Here is a 10,575-nt window from a genome sequence, read left to right on the forward strand (position 1 = left end):
AATCCTGAAGGATTCAAGTGTTCTGAATCTATTTTTTCCATCTATTTCACCTGTAGATGCTTCTATTTAGCTGTATTTTTAATTTGAGCATTTAATAAAAACAAGGACAAGCCCGGTTGGGAGCTTTGGACCCAACAAACGTAGCCCTGGAGGGGGTGAACTGCTTTATCAACTTCTTTTTCATTTGTGGTTGACTTATTTTGCAGAACAAATCCATTTTAATGTGTTCAACAGTAAAAGGAAATAACTCTGCTATGTTTAAATGGGTCATGAACAGCTGAAAATTTCATGTGTTTTCTTTCTGCAAGACATGGAAATATTTTAAACATGTTTAATTCTGAATTGAATACCTTGCAAACAAATTTAAAGTAGTTTCAAATTCAGATCATAACTTGTGGAGTTTTCTTTTTTGTCCCTTTTCAAACTCTCTAAATATGAAAAGGACCGAGTTATCTTTGTCGTTAAACTCGTTAAAACATCAAATAGCGACAAACTTGTCCATCTAGACAAGACCGAGTTTCACCTTCGCTAGACTCATTAAAACATCAAATAGCGATGGATTCACCTGAAGGGTGGAATTATACACCAAGCATATGTTATCCTCCTCAATATTGATAAAAAATAAAGGGGTACTGGTTAACAATGACTGGGTAAAATGGGAAAAAGGGGAAAAACCAGTTTATGATAGCAGGTCGCTCTTGAACATGACACTTTCACTCCATCATCGTGACTATTTGGGTTGGGTTATCAGCTTGATGGTTATCATACCATTGGTCTATCATACCATCCATCACTTTGTTTTGGTTCAATGCTATCAATTCATTTTAGTGTCACCGACATGTTCAAGAGAATTCATCTAGTCAAAATTCATCCTTTGCAATACCATGAATCTTCATTTTCATGACGCCATTCCTGAACTTTGTGTTGTCAGTCAAATTCTATCTCCAAAATAACTACACTCTTTTCTTGTCGTTGATGTGGGATACATCAAGGCCCTCCTGCGACGAGTCGCTTCTTGTCGACATCAACACATTATCCAAGAAGTTGACTTAGAAAGACCCTTCTTGTACCTTGAGGCTTGCATACATCAATGGCAGGTTTCTCGCTTCCGGCGATAGGCTGACATCAATGGCCTTCGACTGAAAGACTTTGTATGGTGTTCAACATCAAAAAATCTATTCACACCATGCAGAATGTACTGCAGTACCTTGAGGATCATTATCATTATCGATGATTTCTCTCGCGTCCGTTAACGACTTATATCTTTGGCTGGTAATCAGATGGTGTCTTCCCATGTTCGACTTCAGATCACATATTCACATGGTTAGAATCATACTTGAGCAAATGATTGAACGAGATAGAAGACCCTAGATCTAGTTTCATCCATCTAGGTTGCGATTTTAGGAGTACTAAATCATACGTACAATGGCTTTACCTTGATGGTCATTCCGACCATGGGTCTATATCTGTAGACGACTATCTATGTACATGTAATGAAAGTTTATAAGCTAAGCATGGGTATGCCTTCCCTCAAAGATTCATGTAAAAATCAAAATATCATGATATATGTATTGTAATTGATGCAGGTGACCTTGCACTTCAAAACCTCCTCATCACATCGTAAAGCATTTCATTCGACATTGGCATTTTCCGACTTCATTATTTAGCGGGCAGCTGTTACAAATCCATTTGGGCACATCACTCCCATCATCCAGATCAGTGTTTTAGGGCTCATCAAACCCTAATTTTAGTTGTTACATGCCCTAAACAAGTCAACCTTTTGAATGCCTCCTTCCCAGACAATTTCATGACATGAAGACATCCTGAAATAACCTCTAGAGGGACCAGCATAGGTAGGACCATGTAAGGGTGCGCTGTAGAGTAGTTAAGTCCATGCCAGGGTGCTCTACAGAGAACTTAGGCTTCCTTTCACTTGCCCTGGGTGAATTTGAGTGAAATTAAAATAAGGTTTAGGGAATATTCTTATATTTTGGGGACATCTAGAAGGTTCCCTCACTTATCAACTCCTATGAGCTCGAAAATGGATGAGGAATGATTTAAGATGCATCCTATCCTCTCATCCCTTCCTCCATGGAACTAATTCTAAGTATGGAAGGCCATTCAATACCACCATTTATGACAAAAACTCCTTCATCTCCCTATAAATTGACCACTCATCTAAGTGATCAGGGGTTGGACTATGTTGAATTGTAAGGAGATAATGTTGCTATGAGAATTGGCTTTGAAGCAAGTATTGTAATGCTACAAGTTTGTCATGCTTTTGATGTGATGTGGATGGGATCCAAGCTGGAGGAATGACTTTGAATCAGACACAATGGTTGTAATTCCTTCTTCTATTCAATAAAGTATTTGAACCTTTCTCCCATATGTTTGTATTGTCTTATGATGCTTATATGTGTGAAATGTATCTGATTCCATTCAATTCTATTCAATATATCTTTTTCTTTGATCAATTCTTTGTCTTGTATTTTTGTTTACAGGTACTTCTCAAGCGTGTTAAGTACGGGAAGGAGTGACAAGATCGATACAAAGGAGACAAGAGGAAAGCAAAACTACAAGTAGATCTTCTCATCTTCTTTGTCTTATATATTGCTTATAGGAAAAGAATAAAGTGCTTTAAACTGTTATTCAAGATATGACTACTTATCTAGGGAATTAGTATTTATCTGTAGATACCAAATTCTCCAAAACAGGGTGCCACATGAAAATTCCTTGATTATGTGGTGATAATTAAATTATTAAACTTTAAATGGGCGTATATTTTAATTCGAGTATTGGATTGGGATAAAATTTACATCATCAGAAAGCTCGAGCAATGGTTTTTAGTGTCTGTTTACTGTGAAAGTGGGTGCTAGCTCTAGGATTGTGACTGGTGATTATGTGCTGACTGTAGACTGTGTGTTGTATTCATATCGATGTTAATATCAAAATTTTGAAAGGATAGGAATGGAATTTTTTTCTATGTTCGTTTGTTTTCTAATTGCCTTTTAATCTTGTAACTGTTTTGGATACTAGTATTGGTAAAATGCTGATTTCAAACCTAGTGATGATATGGATTTAAACATAATAATATGTACTTTGGATTCATAAAGTATGTGGCTAACATGAATTGTAAACGTGTAAACAACAATATATCAATATGCTTCAAATCAACATGCTTGGTGATGGAATGACAAGGTAACATGTCAATTTTTTTTATGTTGATATAACTAACAACTATGCTTGTGTGACAACACATAAGAACACCCTTTTGCAACAAGAAAAAAAATCATGGACAACAATATGGTGCAACATATGGAGATTTATATGTCTTTAGATTCTTGTACGATCAATTGACTGGCATCTTTTTAATTCCCTTGAGAACTTACTCCTCAAGCTTTGACTCAGACTCAGGGATGGTCAGCTGTAAGAAAGATCATAGTGTATTTGGCCTACAATTGGGTGGAGAGTTGAAGTCCCTCTCTTAGTTGTATGACATTTAACTGATAAGATAATTTTATTACTTGTGAATCTGTGTAAATATGTTGTTCTTGAATGATAAATGTTGTTGTCACATAATAAAGAGCTTATCAACATTGTTAATGAAGGCAAGAGTATTCTTCTATAATGAGATGTGTTACAAGATTGTGCTCATAATATGAGAGACTTGTAGAAACCCAATAACTGTTGGTATATTCTTGGCTATTTGCACGATTTCTACTAACTATTTAACAACTCTATTGAACTACCATGGTGTGTGTGAAATTCCATAGTTGAGTGTTTTAATTGCCAAGAGTATCTATGTTTGAAATGTAAAGAGTTTTACTATTGGATGAGATGTATGAGTCTTGTTATGAATCAACATAGATCTCTATCAAGCTTGTCTGATTGTATTTTCCTACTCATGGAGTGATTAAAGGAATAAGTCTATATATGTACATGTGTACCATAAGAACTTAGTATTGGTGTGGTTAACACTCATAGATATCTATGGCCATGGATTGGCCTGGTATGAGGTATGATAGTAGCTAGACTTGCACCTCTATGAGTGCTTTCTATTAATGTTCAACACTTGATTTTGTTGTGCTTGGTTCAAAGGATTATAATTTCCATGAATATGTATGTTTCAGACATAACCATGTTTTCATGAGAACCTTGGTAAATCCCTGAAACGTTCAAAGAAACCCAAAGAGTCGTTTGAGTCTACTGAGTCAGAATACACCTATATTTGGAGTTTGGACTTAGGCTATTCCAGACATGTTTGTGAGTCCAAGCATTTGGGAGGAATGGTGAGTATTACATCATTGTGGGACTAGATTATGGATGGAACAGACACATTTTGATGCAGGTGTTTATTGGACCAAATAAGGCATATCTAACATAAGGCCCTTTGGGGTTAGTGCAATGTGGTTTTCAGGGCCAAAGCCCATAACAATTAGAATTCCAATATAATTTTAGGGTGGGGCCCTCGCAAGGAAAGGTGGTTCGAGGATGGGATTGAACTAGATTAGTCCAAAGGTTTGAGACATTCAAGGTGAGTGTAAGGAAGAAAGACTAAAAGGATTGGATGTGGGCTAGACCTGTATGTTCTCGTGGTGAGGAGCTAGTTCGAAGATCTAGGGGTTTGGAGCTCTTGTCAAGTGCAAGTCTACAAGAATGTTAGATTCTCGGGGAGTTGAATATAACATGAATTGACACATTTGAGTCTTAAGGTGTAGACTTTTGGGCTAGTAAGTGAGGTGATGTAGAAGATGCCACTTGGGTTGAACCATGTTCACAATTGGTTTCAAAATGATGTGGAACCAATTGGAGTGGTGGGGTTGTCATGTGGGCATCACGTAGGTGCCACATGACATTTATTTGCTAATGTGGTGAGAATTAAATGATTAAAATTTAAATGGGGATATCTTTTGATATGGGTATTGGATCAGGATAAAACTTCTATTGTTGGAAATATCTCGACGAGTTGAAGGCAATGGTTTTATCCAAAGTGAGTTCCACGAATTTTGGGTGGGATGGAATTTTGTAACCCCATATTCATAATGAGATAATGGAAACTGGGTTAATTCAAGATAACATGTCCCACGAGGCTTAGGAAGTCCAAGGGGGTGGGAGGGAGCATTACAGAGTGGTATTAGAGCGTCCAGGTACAACACTTGGACTAGATGGACTCAAGATAGATGAAATGAAAGAGCGAAGGTTATACACTGGGCCTTTGGGGATAAAACTTTGGAATTAAGTTACAGAGAGCCTTGTTTTTTCTAGTGATTGTTTGTTGTGTGAAAGTGGGTCTTGTTTTGACCTGAAATTAAACATTGAAGGTTTCTTGAAAAAATTTGCAAGCTACTTTATGTCTTGTGGGAAATGGATCGAAATTGTAAAAGTATATAAATTTGGTAAATTTAGTTAAGTTTTGTATATTTAAACAAACAAAAATAGATAACATGCAACATCACAAAACAAAAATTTGATGACAGAGTTCACCCCTCCTAGGTTATGTTTCTAGGTCCAGCTTCCAATGTTGGCCCTTTAAATTAAGTGCTCAAAATGTCAATTACATCAACATAAAATGTTCAAATTAAAAAAATAATGGTGCCATTGTGTCCAAAAGTGTAGGCTCTTCTTGGGCTTAAAAAGGCTGAAAAATGTACAAGTTAGGCCTCCTCCTTCATTTTCCTACTATCTTCTCTGCAAATTCGCAAAACTGACTAAACTAGCAACAAATTCCTCCATTGGAAGATCCGCTAGGTGAAAAATTGGAGTGGGTTCGATGCTACTTCTGCGGTAAATGGTGCAAAAATTCAGACCATTGGTTGGATCTTGCGCCCCTAACTTCCACCCTTTTTTCGTTCACGTGGAGCTCAATATGACTGAGGGGTGTGGTCCAAAGGCTATGTTCCCATCGGATTCGTGCTCCTAGTTATGTGAAGGGAGCCCTCCTCCGAGCCCTATGCCGTTAGATGTGTGGACTTTACATGGAACCCCAAGACAAGGCTTGTTGAAGTGTAACTAGGTTTGGTCTTCATAATGACATGTGTAATCATGATTTTATGTAATTGATGTAAAGAAGAAAATACAGTTATTTTTGTAATGCTTGAGTCATGGGTTTTATTCTCAAGGAATTTTATTTTATAGTTAAGGCTCCCATTGTTTGCCTTTAGGGTTGGTCATCATGTCATAAAGTCTAATGAGTCAATGTCAAAGATTAAAGACCCATTTGGGCATATTATACATTAAAAAAAGTAAAGTTAATTGTGTTACAAACCCTCTAAGACCTTGCACAAGTTCTACCTCATGTCGGCCTTAAAAAGAGACGAAGATCATTCTTGTCAAGCATGTAAGCCTAGTCACCAGGGTAAGTCGACCTATTATTCATGGACAAACTACTATAAATAGAAGACTCGACCTCACTTGTATGGAATCAATCAAGGATATGAAATATATCAAGAAGTATGAAAAAGTAGCCTATAATTCAACGAAGAAAGGAGAAAGAGTAGCTGAAATATCTTGGGTTTGTTTTGGTGAATTCCTCCCACACATGCGAAGAAGAGAAGTACTATCTGTTTCTAAAAGGACGTCGAGTTGTTATATCTATCTTTCAAATACTGAATCAAAAGGAGAAAAAGTAGCTGAAATATCTTGGGTTTGTTTTGGTGAATTCCTCCCACACGTGCGAAGAAAAGAAGTATTGTCTGCTGCTAAAGGAAGCCGAGTTGTTATATCTATCTTACAATACTGAATCAAGGAAGAAGATCAAGTCTTCCATAAAGACAAATTAAAGGAGAAATTCATTATGTCCAAGTGAAGAAGATCAAGGGATCTAATCACCATCTATCTCTCACACATGCTGTAACTAGGGTTTTTGTAGAAACCAAGGGTTGCAGGTTTGAACTAAGAAGCTGAAGTATGAAGGGAAGTCAAGATACATAGTGAATCAAGTAAGTTGACCATCATTGACTCAAGCAAGAAGAAAGGAGACTTGTGACTTGGTCTTGGAAAGGTTAATAGGTCAAGTGTCTTGGTCTTGTTATTTCTCAATTGAAGTCTCTATAAGAAAAATAATTTGTTTTGGGGTTTCCTCTCAAGTTGGAGAGATTTTGGATCTGGTTGATTGCCTACATTTTGTGTCTCTTGTCTCTTTATTATTTATGCTTTGGTAGCTGTTTGATGAATGAGAACACTATAATAATCTAACTAAAGAGAATATCCTAATCTAAATAAGCAAAAATAATTCACAAGCAATTATCATCAAAGAGAAATCTCCTAATCCTAATGCCCTAGATTTCTCAACAGGGCTTTCCTACCCCGCCACACATGCCCACCACAAGACTGGGGGTTGGGGCCATATGACCTGCCTCCTCTCACAAATGTCGGTTCTGGTGGTCATTAAATATAAACGACCCACTACCATATAACAAGTCACTCCCAATGGTGTAATGGTTCAACAGTTGGTTGATAACTGTGAGGTCATGCGATCAAACCCGGTTGAGGCTTATCAATCAAATAACAAAATTTTGGCACATTTCCTTAGGCCACATGGTGACCTTTCATTGGTCCACATGGCGCCCTCTGATTGGCCCACGTGGCAGTCCAGGATTAGCCCAAACCATGATCACCACATCCAATCAAGATTTGTCTTGTCATGTCCCAATTGATCCTGTAAAAATCGTACTACCCAGTTAGCTACCCAGTCAACCCTGCAAGTTGACGTTTTAACTATTTGCCAAAAACTTCAGAACATGATAACTTTCACACACAATGTCAAATTGAGGTGATTCAAGCATCAATGGAATCAAGATGGAGATATATACGATTTGGCACTGGTTTCATAATATTTTCAACACTTTTATTTTTGAGCATATTTTTGATCCCTTGGATCATTCTTCCCCATTGGAAGCTTTTGGACCACCAAAAGTCTATTTTTTTCTCAACAAGTAGGTGAGGGTACAACTCCCTCACTTTCATGATCTCAATCCACCTTTCTTTACTTGGATTGGTACCTTTGAGCCCCACTCAAATATACTCCACATTGCCTCTATGTGAAGTCTTTATCTTCCTATCAAGAATTGAGTCTTCCTGCAACTCATTTAAATATTTATGAGAAAAATCTTCTATAGATGGAATCTGAACATTCTCTTCATGATCATCAATCATTGGAGTCTCACACAATACCAAGTTTTTCACATTCACAACCCAATAAATTTACTTGTAAGGTGGAAAATCTAATTAGAAAGCATTGTTACCAATCTTCTCCAAAATTTTGAAAGGACCATATTTGCTGGCTTGAGATTTTTACATCCACCTTGCAATATTTCCTTCCTGATGTATAACCAAAATTGACCTCCCACTTGGAAATCATGATCAACCCGATGCTTGTCATGTCTTACTTTGTACTTGGCTTTTATTTTCTATAACTACTCTTGTACTCTTTGATGCACTAGTTGAATTTGTTCAATGAAATGCTCGCATTTGTCCACATCACTTTCTCCATCTACTGCAATTTCTTTACCAAAGATGAAATCCAAAGGAGACTTTGGAAAATAACCCAGACCAACTTCAAATGGAGATACTTGCATATATGAGTGCTTGACACGATTGTAGGCATGTTGGATGTAATGCAAATGTTCATCCCAAAGTTTAGGACTCTTACCATAATATTCATGAAGGAGATGCACTACTATTCCGTTCACTAATTCTATCTGGCCGTACATTTATGGATGAAATGAAATTCTCTTCAACTTTGTGTCGATGAGTTCCCATAAACTTGACAAAAAATTATTGATAAATAGAAAATATCAATAAGAAATAGTAGAAGTGGGTGTTAGGATATTCCGACACATAGGAAATAGTTAAGTACAACTTGGTCTAGTATAGAGTTAGGTAAAGTGTGTTTCTTTACCGTTGTACATTTTGTAACTTACAATCCGACGGTCACGATATGTAGTGATCTGACGGTTCATTCTCTCCTCGGTATTACCGACACTTGATCCGTGGCTTGACACCCGATTGGTCCATGATTTCTATTTAAAGCGCATGGAGGGTCATTTGTAGGAAAATCCGTGCATGAGAGAAGCATATGTAAATTTTCATTCTTTTATTAATAAATTGCCTGAAGTGGCCGCGTTGGCTCAGGCCGTGGACTGTTTCCCTCTTTGAGGGTTTTAACCACGTCAAAAATACTGGTGTATTGATCTGCGATCTAGTTGTGAGTGGTGTCCTTTGGTGTTCTGTCTGAGGAACTTACCCTGTAAATTCCTACAGTGGGTAACCCAAAATGAACCCACAGTCTGCTCAACTTGAACCTGTTTCTTACATGTAATCAACACACACATTTCACTTAAATGATCTACAACAACATATAGATAATCATGACCTTTACTAGATTTTGGTAGTCCTCCTACAAAATCCATAGAAATATTTTCCCAAGGACAAGAAGGAATAAGAAGTGGAGTATACAAACTCAATTTCCTATTACTTGTCTAGCTAGTAGCACACATGGAACATCCCTTTACATATCTTGAAACAATTTCATTCATGTGAGGCCAATAGCAACACATCTAAATTTTTGCAACTATTTTGCCTACACCAAAATGACCAGCAATAAGAGAACTGTGGGATTCCCTTATGACATTGACTCTTTCACCTTATGGAACACATTACTTTCCAAGATGATACACCATTTTGTTTTGAACATGATAATCCAACTCCTCAACATGATATCCTTGACTCAAAGTTGCATAAACATCTTTAAAATATTCATCTTGAGCATATTGTTCAATATAAATTTCATGCATGATTGAGTTATTCTTAAGAATAAAAAATGCATTAACAATAGATCTTCATTAGATATCAACAACTTTGTTGTATATACCTTTCTTGTACCTGATTACCAAATGAAATTGTTGTAGGAATCCCATTCACCTAAAATTTCTAGCTTATTGTATCTTGGCTCACAATCGTAAATATTGAAAAGGTTGATGGTCAATATGAATAATAATTTATTTCGCCATCAAATAATGCTTCCATTTCTTCACACTTTGTACCAAAGAATACAACTCTTTATCATAAGTTGGATAGTTAATTACTACACTGGTAAAGGTTTCAGAATGATAACAAATGTGCTTACTGTGTTGCGTCAAAACTACTCCCATAGCATAATTTCTTGCATTGGTTTGAATCTCAAATGGCTATTTAAGATCTGGAAGTGCTAGAATTGGTGTTGTACTAATTGTCTCTTTTAAAGTTTTGAAGGCTTTCTGCTGCTTGCCTCCCCACTAAAAGACATGTTTCACACTTGTCAAAGCATGTAATTGTGCTGCAACGAGTGAGAAGTTAGCTATACATTTTCTCCAATATTAGGCTGCTCCCAAAAAGATCCTAACTTATGTTACATTGCTGGGTTTATGCCAATTCACAATAGATTCAACTTTTGAGGGATCAATCTTCAATTCATTTCCTTCTACAATATGACCCAAATAAACCAAAGAGGTTTTCACAAATTCACACCTAGACATTGATGGACCTCCAAATTAGACACACATTAAGGCCCCTATAGCCTTTCTTAGGCACATGAAG

Source organism: Pinus tabuliformis, chromosome 2_2 (genome assembly GCF_031772625.1).
Source record: "Pinus tabuliformis cultivar Carrire ecotype Pingquan chromosome 2_2, CPIR1, whole genome shotgun sequence".
NCBI classification, from domain to species: domain Eukaryota; kingdom Viridiplantae; phylum Streptophyta; class Pinopsida; order Pinales; family Pinaceae; genus Pinus; species Pinus tabuliformis.